The 11,065-nt window shown below is 36.2% G+C and overlaps 2 pseudogenes; both read right to left on the bottom strand.

Moving 5' to 3' along the window:
* Positions 1 to 597: 597 nt before the first annotated feature.
* On the bottom strand, positions 598 to 1,769 carry LOC100779996 (autophagy-related protein 16-like; annotated as a pseudogene).
* LOC100779454 (pentatricopeptide repeat-containing protein-like) lies at positions 3,339 to 5,904 on the bottom strand (annotated as a pseudogene).

The raw sequence follows: 11,065 nt of genomic DNA, 5'->3' as shown, positions 1-11,065 counted from the left end.
GAAAGTTTTCTATTGTTTCAATGTCTACCATCACAAGTACAAATCATAAACAAGAATGATTTATATAAACGTAGGTAGAAAGGGAAAGTTAGGAGGTTTTAACGGGTAAAAGTAATTCTGATAAGTGAAGGGTTGAACTAATTAAATTGAAGGAATTAAAAGAGGTATTTTATTTGCTTTTATTTCATTTTGCTTGTTGAATCGACATTGGAATACCCATTGTAGTAATTTCAACTGCAAACCAAACATAACATGGATGCACTAAATAGACATGATGGTTAGTTTCTGTAATTTACAATTTTGGTCCATAGACATTCAAACAACCATGATTAAATTCTCAGGTGGGTGGGAATGTGGAGGAGAGTTTGGATTCAACATCCACGTAAGTGTAGATTATATTGTTCATCTGCATGCATCTTGCTTTTGTTAGAGTCATATTGTGCAATAATGTTATGCTACATCAAGGTGCAGTGCAGGCAAATTATACAACAGACAAATAGTCTCCACGCTATATATTAGATCCTCTCTTATTTCTCTAATTTCTGGCTTGATTTCCATGTTATGTAACTCTAACTTGGTCACAACAAATTTTGACATACTCGTTAGAAATAAGACAACTTGCAATCGCAGGTAATGGGACCAAGTTACTATTTAATTGGACGTTAATGGCGGCTGCCAGTGACACGTGTCAACAATTTTTGCCAATTCAACTTTAGTATTTTAGTATAACAGAAAAGCTTCATGCCTTCATCACAAATTACTCATGTTTCACTTGAGATTGAGACTAGTTTAAATGAAAACTCTTGCCGTGCAAAAAAAAAAAAATGAAACCTCCTTGAAAAACAATATATACATCGATCCTGATTTGAATGATATATTATGTCTTGTATGAACATAAAACAGATAAAGAAATAAGCCAGCCAATTTGAAAACTGTACAATTGAGCAGTATCACACCCAGCAGCAACATGATTGTCATCTGGGCTGAAACAAGAGCGACTCCAATTAGAAGCCACTCTGTTTCACTTTGGCTTTTAATGTGCCACAAACTTCCAGAGATCGCACATCAAACAAATTGTGCAAATTGTCCCTTCCACTGGTGTCAGTACAACATTTCCATTTCGAGAAAGCGATAGTGATGTGACTGCAAGTGAATGTGCAGCACCATTAAGTAACTTTCCACTGAATGTCCCATAGCCGAAGGTTACCGACCATCAACATGTCCCAAAAATATGGTCTGACTATCCATGCTGAAGGAAAGGAGCATTGCAGTTGCTGGTGAAAAATGATTATGTTTGTGCAGTAACCTTTCACCAAGTCCCAAACTTTTATGGTACAATCATAGGCAGCACTGACAACATGACGACTTGAAATCTCGTTGACATCTACAGCACAAACTTTATCAGTGTGGCCTGTAAGGGTATGACAGACCCAGCCTGAGTTGACATCCCATGCATACAAGTTGTTTGAGCTGCTTGCAGCAATGACAGATTGATTATCGTGGGTGATTGTGAGATCCAATGCTGATCCAAGGCAGCCATGAAGAGTAGAACTTAAGGATCCTGTATTTTCATCCCCACATTTTAACTAACCGATCCTGTCCCCAGAGAAGTACATGCAAATATTGGCGTAACATTGCTGAATCAGGCAAAATGACATTTAAGCATCAGAAGCAGGTAAAGATCAGCAGAACTTAGTTCTAATAATACAGAGAATGTATATCGTATACCAATACCAATGTTATTAAATGGAGGCACCATGGCCGGGCCGCCATAGTGGAATGCGAGGCGGATTTTTTGCCAACCACCATAGGCAATTCGTGATGGTTGTGCCATAGGCTGCAATGATGTGTTTATGTGGTGGAATTTTGGCCTTCTGCCATTGATAACACTGACCAATACTAAATATCTAATTCCAAAAGCTTAAATGGCAAATCAGAAGATATTGTAACTCATTTAGGCATTCAGCATCCTTCATCTTTTCTAACATCCAACGGTCAATCAACATCTTATTTTCAGCTTCAGCTTTATTGGCTTTAGTAGTCATCTGCTCCAGTTGTGCTTTTAAGTTCAGATTTCTCACTGACAACCACTTCTAGAGATTTAATCTTTTCTCCCAAGTCCACCTTTAATTGAGAGCATCCTTCCCTGCAACGATGATTTAACTCAACAATCATTTGCCACAAACTCAAAAAAAAAAAACGAAAGTATGGAAGGCCATTAAAAACATAAGAAGCATTGTGCAACCTCAATTCAGTCAATTCCTTCTGCAGATAAGCCGCTGCATCTTCTTTCTCTTGAACCAATGCTTTTGAAGCTCTGGACTCAGCTACTTCCACAACAAGTTGCTCAGACAGCCAAGATTGAGCTTTGTAGCATTGCTGAAGTTCCACTTGTAGATTCTCGACTTTCTCTTTCCACTCAGAGCCCTTCAAAGACATAAATACATACAACATTAAACTCAACAAAAGCATTCCAATTGTTAAACTGCTAGACTCAGATCATGATCCAACCAACAATATTAATACCCATTCCCCCCAAAAAATATTCAAAAGATGTAAAGGGAAGGGGAAATAGTGCCCATAATCAAAAGCCAATAAAATGCAGAATCGAAGATGGGTAAAATTGTAGACATGAACTATTCTATCAGAACCGATGATTGAACAAATTTCTAAAACATAATTAGGGGTGGAAATCGGTATAAGCATAGTCCCACAAATTAGGTAATTCCTAAGAAGCATGAATATTGTTCATAGCAAATATAAAACGATGGGTCTAGAAAGAGCTAGAATAGCAGGAGCATGAGCAGCTTCCTCAAGCAAATGGCACTTCTGCAGAGCCTTCAAACCATGTTTGGTAGCTCCACTCAAGATTTCTTCATGTGACTTGCATGCTTTTGCCATTGCTGCAAAAAAAATCAGAATCTAACCACCAAAAAACTTTTGATTTCCTCAAATTTTAGAAATTAAGAGAAACTGTAAGAAGAAATTACAATTTGGGATCAGGGAAGAAAGAGGAGGATTAGATGGAACAGGATTCTTAAAAACAATAATTTCTTTCAGGCTAATGGTAGAGACTTTCATTGCATTGATTCGATTTTTGATACTATCGGAGGGAAAAAAGTAGATTTAAAGAAGAACACGGGTTGGATTATATTAGTAACAAGTAAATTCTCTGTACGTAAAATGTTCCGAGATTATTTTTGACAAAATAACAATTGCAAAGTTTGAGATCGCCTAGAAGGCCAGAAAGCATTATCAATTTTAAAAGCCTGCTCGGGTATTGAGCGTTTATCAAAGTTTACCAATAGAGTACCACACAAGGGGCATTTTTCCAAATCTCTACCATCAATAATTTGTTTATGTTGTCCAACCTTCTAAAATTTAGCAAACAAACACACTCTTAGTTGTCAGGATTTATGCAAAAAGAAAAGAAAAATTAAAACAAAGGTACCGATAAATGACATTACCTGGTTCAGGCAGCAAGTGGCACAAGAAGAACTTTTGCCACTGGGTGATTCTAAATAGACCTACAATTCCACCTTTTCTTTTTCTCACCAGTAATCCTGACAATTGCAGATTTCATTCTCAAAATGATGAAATCGACTTGCATCTCGTACTGTTATCTCCCTTTTTGTTATAAGAGTCATAAATTTTACTGCAGTATGACAGTCAACACATATACGTAAATTTTTTGTAACTAGAATGGGGTTGCTGGGACTGGTATTAAGAATTCCAAATGCAATGGCTATTTTCTCACTATGATAAAGGAGAATCTGTTCCTTCTCCTCTTCTTCAACATCATGGAGAACAAAACCAGAATCAGCATGATATCCAAGTTTTTTCATCTGCACCAACAATTCCTGTAACTTGTTATTTATGGATACTGATTGTGGATGGGATCGATCCCCACCAATAAATCCATGGATTGCCCCAGAGATCTCAATCCAACTGCAACCTGGGCTTTTCTTGTAACCTTGATGCCTTTGTATGCTTCTAATTTGTGCTGCATCATCCCATCTACCTACAGAGCTATAGATGTTAGACATAAGAACAAAATTTCCAGTACCTTCTGGTCCCAGCATCTGGATCTTCTTTGACACTTGTTCACCCATTTCAATATTTTTGTGGGTCCTACATGCAGCAAGCAATGCATTCCATACACGGACATCAGGCTGAAATGGCATATTTTGAATAAAGGAGTATGCTTCCTCCAAATTTCCTGCTCGGGCCAGGAGGTCAACCATGCATATATAATGTGCCATCCTTGGTAAGATGTTGAGGTCTTGGCTCATGGTATTAAACCAATATTTCCCTTCCACGACAAGGCCTGAATGACTACATGCAGATAAAACAGCAACAAGGGTCACATCATCCAGCTTCAAGCCTGATTCCTGTAATTCGTGGAACAATGAAAAGGCTTCTATGTATAGCCCATGAATGGCATAACCAATTATCATTGTATTCCACGAAACAATATCCCTCTTCTTCATTCTATCAAAAACTTGCCGACTGATATGAATCTTTCCACACTTTGCATACATGTCAATAATGGCATTACAAATGGATGTATTTGCAGTGAAGCCTCAAACGACTGAGTACCCATGGCAGCATGCCCCATGTTGTAGAGCGGCCAAATGCGAACAAGCTGGAAGCAAACCTATCATGGTTGCTGAATCTGGGTCGGTCCCAGACAACTGCATCTGCCGAAAAATAAGTATAGCTTTCTCTGCATAGCCATTTTGCACACATCCTGAAATGATAGCACTATAAGACACAATGTCTTTTGTTATCATTTCATCAAGAAACCCAAGTGAGTCATCTATGATCCCACACTTGGCGTACATTGAAATCAGTGAGTTTCCCACCGTTGTGTCTGAACTTATCCCTGATTTAATCATGTAACAATGCAAGTTTTTCCCTTTATTTAGATCAGTGAGCTTTGCACATGCTCGAAGTATGCTTGCAAGAGTGGCTGGCATAGGGCTCAAGCCATGCATATATACCATGTCATCATAAAGGGCCAAAGCATCTCTCATGGAGTCACAAATGACATATCCCCCAATCATAGCACTCCAGCATATCTCATTCTTTTGGTTCACGGTATCGAAGATTTTCCGGGCATAAGATAAGTGATGGCACTTGGCATACATATCCAAAAGCCCAGTTGCAACAACCACATCATGACTGAAGATTTTCCTTACAGAGTAAGCATGAATAGCCTTCCCCTGGTGTAAGGCATTAGCTTGTCCAACTGTGGGTAGAACAGATACAACAGTTGAAGAATTTGGCGTTATTCCCGCTTGCTGCATTTGGACAACTAAGTGTATTGTTTGATTGTGAAGAACATGTAGCGAAAAACCGGCAATGATTGCATTCCACGCGACAAGATCCCTGTGGGTCATGATATCAAACATTGTTTGTGCTTCAAACAAATCCCCACATTTGGCATACATGTCAAGCAAAGCGGTAGAAACATAGACATCAGTTTGCAGGCCAAGTGTGAGGGCATGGCCATGTATTTGTCTCCCAACTTGAATTGCTTGCAGAGCTGAACATGCTTTGAGAACAAAAGGGAAGGTGAAGTTAGTGGGTGTGACACCGAGTTGTAACATGCGGTGGTACAGATGAATAGATTGTAGAAATGGGTCATTCCAAGCATAAGCTCGGATCATCATGTTCCACAAAACAACACTTGGCTTTGGAATTTTTTCAAACACATGGCGAGCATGTTCGACTTGATTACGTGCGACATGGAAACGGGTAAGGTTGTCAAGGATATGGGTGTTGTTGTCGTTACTAATATGTTGATTAATAGTGTTCCTTTGAATTTGAGAGTGAGATGAAGGACGTTGGTTCTTGGAGTTTCGGAACAAAGCTTCTTTAGGTTTCAAACATCTTCGCATCTTTACTTTCTGAGACTAAATTTTGAATTTTAATTTTTTAGGGATGAATTTGTTAGTGAATTATACATTCAGGGACGAAAATGGTTATTCACCCTTATTATTATTATTATTATTATGGATAAACAGTTAAATTTGTCCTTGAAAGTGTATTTCATTGACATATTAATTCCTAAAAGATGGAATACTATTTTTTGTCCGTGAATGTGTAAAAATGCCGACAGATTAGTCTTATTTTTGGTTTGATTTGTGAAGTCTAATGTCTTTGCTAGCATGGCAAGTGAGGGCATAAATGTCAAGAGAAAAGATTATCAATTGGGTAGCTAAATCGACAAGACCAATTTGTCATCAAAATGTCGTTGGACTAATTTGCCATTTTTGGAATTTATTCTCTCTTTTCTTCTTCTATACTCTTTCTTTCCTTTTCCTTCTTCTCTTGGACCACCACAGGCCACCGTAAAAAAATATTTCCAATAGTGGTCCAAAAGTTTTGTGCTCAATAATCACACTCTTAGTGCAACAAAACTAATTCCTTTTTTTTCACTCTTTCTCCATCTCCACTATGCCTACTAATTCCCATGGACGCATCCATTGTGCTTAGGGAACCAAAGAAGTGCCATAAAGACATGTGTTACTCCCTCTTCATCGACAGCAAAAGGGTCAACCCGATACTATTCATCACTGTCTACAAGCTCATCGGTAGAACTGAGGCTACCGTCCTCCCCACCAGGTATGTTGTCGAGATCAATCACACCATGTGGCACATCCACGACAACTTGCCCTGTATGGACAACGACAACCTCTGTCGTGAAAAGCCAAACAACCATAGGGTGTTTAGCGAGGACAACCACGTCCTCGTTGGTAACAATATACAGAGTTTGCTGGTAAATTGATGCAGGATGCGAAAGAATAATTTTTTAGGTTTGATTGCCAAAAGGCAATTTCACTATTTTCTTTAACCAATTACGTTTCTCACATGGAACATTGATTCGATTTTGTTTTGTGGTTAATCGAAGGAACTATTAGAAAACATTTATTTTTTTTCTACCTCTTTTTTTTTACTTAAAAACAATCTAGTTTGACTTAGTAGTTGTTTCGCGAAAAAAACTTGTTTGGGAGTAATCTTTTTCGATAATAATCCGCGATGCTAATCAGCAAGTATACTGAGTCGCACAAGTAATATAAAACAGTATGAACCAAGTATCAAATCACAGGGAACTTGTTTCATTTAGAAAATATATGCTCAATGAGCAAACATTTGTATAAAGCAAGTAAATGTTGAGTAAGGTTTTTGTCTAAAAGTCTAATTAACTACATATTAAAATATCTAAAAGTTGAGAAGTGAAACAGTCAAGTGAAAGCGTTAGGTTATTCTACTGAACTTACTTTGATGTTGCTAAATATTTTTCTCTATTTAACGTTGTCTTAGTGTTCTTATGCTGAAAATAAATTACCCAAACCAAGATCCCTCGAGTGAATAGGCCTAACTCTATCTAAACTTCGTCCTTTATCCCTCAACAAACTTAGTCTAAACGAGTCGCATTAAGATTACAACATAATAGAAATTAAATTATTGCACTCCGTCCCAGACATACAGTTCTCTAGCCTGCTCTATCAAGTTCTAAGGCTTTAAAGCACTTTCCAGTACTAAAAATCCTAACTATGCATACAAATGGGTGATCAAGCCACAAGCAAACAGAAATAAGTACAGATAGAAGCAATGAACACATAAAAACAACTTTAAATAGATAGTAAGAGAATATTACATCAAAGGTTCAGCAGAACTCTTCAACAAGAGATTTAGTCTTCCATTACAAGTTAGCAACTTTCAGCACAAAGGATAGATTTTGAGGAAAGATAAAGGCTACAAATGGTTGAGGATGTCTCCTTCAACCTCTAGAACCCTAAAATCACTCCTCTAACCTAAACTCTCTTAAAGGCTAAGGCTCTGTCGTTCTAGCTTCCTCTCTTGCTCTGTTTTTCAACTCCCTTCTTTTTTTATGCCAACTTTAGTGTTCTAAAGGTTCCTTAACGTTTCAGATTCTAAAGGCTCGCTTAGTGAGTTTGGCTCGTTAAGCGCGAGTTAGTGAATTTTGGCTTAGCGAGCTGGGCACGCTGAGCGCCAGAAAGGACAAACGACTCGTTGGGAGAGCTGGTGGCGCGCTGGACGCGTGCATCTAAGATTGATCATCTTCTAGGGTTTCCCAATCTGCTAAGCGAGCTGAGTGCCTCACTTAGCGGATGTCACTTGCTAAGCGTATATGCCTCGCTTAACGAGACACCAGTTGTTAGACCTTCTCTTCTTTTGGTCTGAAACTGAAGTTGATTCACATTAATTCACAAAATTAGGAGTATCTACTGAGTAAAACCAAACTAAACATAAAAATATGTATAATTCTTACAAAAAGAACTATAAATTGGGGGAAAGATGCTAATTTAATGAAATTATTCAATACAAAAGTTAGTCGTATATAACAACTAACAGTAGTGCACCATGACATCTCTGGTTTCTTCTTGCACAACTTTAGCTTTTTACAAAAATTTTAAGGGCAAATAGTTTCCACCACAACGTACTTAACAAGGTTTGCATAGAAAATTGGATGCTTATAGTGGCTATGGAATTAGATGCAATAGTCCTGCAAAAAAGGTTGTTTCACTAGACATAAGCCTCATAAAAAAATATTTCAGGAAAAATAAAAATAAGGAGCAAAAAAGAGGGAAAGGTCGTCGGAAATATCTTTTCACAGTGACCAACGTTGGTCTAAGAGAATGAGAAAGGAAGAAAGATCATAAAGGAAGAAAAGAGGAAATAAATTTAAAAAATAACAAATTAGTTCATCAACATTTTGATGACAAATTGGTCATGTTGGGTCAGCTACCCAATTGACAGATTTTTCTTCTGACATTTAAGTCCTCACTTGCCACGTCAGCAGAGATGTTAGACTTCACGGACCAAACTAATGGTAGGACTAATATGTCAACATTTTTATACATTTAGTGACAAAAAAAAATAGTTTTCTATCTTTAAGTGATTGATTTGTCAACAAAATACACTTTCAAAGACTAGTTTGTGTATTTACCCTATTATTAGTTTAGTGGTAAACTTGTGGCTAAATGGATTTTGAGGGTGCAGGTTCAATCCTTGATGGAGTCACTTATGTTTTTTTTTTGTTAAATTTAAAGCAAAACATATTCACATAAGGTACAATTGGTAGTATCAACACATGTTCCCAAGAAGCAGCAACAACAACAACATATGTTCCAATAACATCACAACAAAAGAAAAGAATCGGTCTGGGTCAATGGGTCATAGGTTTAGACACAAACCCCACCGGTTCACACGAGTCACACCAGCTTTCATCGGGTTTATTACATGAGTGATTTGATAAGAAGTTTGACCTGCCTTGACCTTCGGTTCACGATCGAATCGGTCAGGTCAATCTTGGGGTTTAATTAGCATTGTACACACTCGAAGGTCACTTCAACACCACAACCTTGACCAAGCAACCATAATTTAGAGGGAATATAAATAATTTTAGGGAAGTTGAAGAAATTTTCCAGAAAAACAAAGAAATTTAGAAAACTAATAAGGCTGGAGACATATACTACAGGGAAGGATCTGCATCCGTTTGGGTTAGGCTCAACTTCGATGTCTTGCTCCTCTATGATCATTGAAGTCAAAGTAAATAATTTTAATTTTTGATAGAAAAATTTAATGATTTATATTTTAATATATTTATAATTTATTATTTATGTGTATATGTCATTGGGATTTTTTTATATTGTGTATAACTATTTTTACATTGGTTTATAGGAATAACTAATGTAAAAAATATTACATTTACATAATTTATATTCATAGAAAACATTATGTTTACATCAGTTGTACACATAACTGATGTAAAAAACCATCATCATAAGTTCGGATACAATTAAACCTTGCTCTCGGCAAAAAAAATAACACATAATTTTAGGAGAATGAAATATTTTGCAGGAACAAAATTGAACTTTGCCAATTTCACAAGGATGAATTATTTATTTTAGCCTTTAATTAATAACAATAAATTTATGATAAACATATTTTTTTTTAAAATATCATTATCATTAATGTTCCCCTCTCTCTTCTAAATGTTTAAGTTGTCAATATAGTTTCTCTTTTACTTAACTAGTGTTGAGTCATAAGATGAATCAAAACCCTCAATAATTTTGGTTAGATGCAAATATTTACAAAGTTTAAAAGTTATGTCTTATATGTCATCAAATAATGCATTATATTTGTGTTTGATAGATCGTACGAAAGCAAACAAATGTCAAGTTTTGATAAACATTTAAGATTGAATTAATGTTTGGTGTTTGAGATTCACTTTGCAATGAATGTTTGAATATCTCCTTAGGATTTGTTGAAGTCAAAGGAAGTAAGAGAGCAATCAAAGATTAACATCTCTTTTCTTCTCAAAAGACGTGTTACTTGTTGTACTATGTTGTGAATAAACTTGCTTTGTACAAAAGTGATTTTACCAATGTTGGAATGTGACTCAACGAAGATAAACAAAGTGATGTATCAATATATATGGGTTGTATGTGCATTAATACTTGTATTTAATGTCCATTTGGACCATTTAGAGATAACATATACTTTATGAAAATTGACTATAAATACGAGAAGCTTCAAAGAGCCAAAGTCATGAATTTGCAAGTTGAAATTTGAAATACTTTTCCCATTCTTCTTCAATCTTAGTCTTTGCAAATTCTTAAGTTGAGCTTTCAAAACACCTTATAAATCCTGAAGAAAAATACTAAATGCTTAATTTGAATATCCATCTATAAAACGATAAGGCTAGCTATGTGCAAATAAACATCAGTAGATTTGTCAATATGTTAGAGCCAGAAATGACTAGATAGTCAAAGAATACTTGAATTGTAAAAGATTGAGGATAAACTTTGTTGTATAAGTCAGAAGTGACACTAAACAATACTTGTAACTTTGTAAAAATTAGTAAAAACTTGGTGGGTTGTCAAGAATTGAACGTAATCTTAGTGGTAGAGACAAACCAATATAAATCTCTTTGTGTTTGATTTTGTTGATTGAATTCTAGATACATTTGTTCATGTATTCTTGCAATTCTTAGCCTATCATTTGAATTTTGAGTCTAATTCATGCATGT

This window comes from Glycine max, chromosome 8 (assembly GCF_000004515.6).
Source record: "Glycine max cultivar Williams 82 chromosome 8, Glycine_max_v4.0, whole genome shotgun sequence".
In the NCBI taxonomy this organism is placed as follows: Eukaryota; Viridiplantae; Streptophyta; class Magnoliopsida; order Fabales; family Fabaceae; genus Glycine; species Glycine max.
Note: the sequence above shows the minus strand (reverse complement) of the source record. Positions and strands in the feature narration are given on the sequence as shown.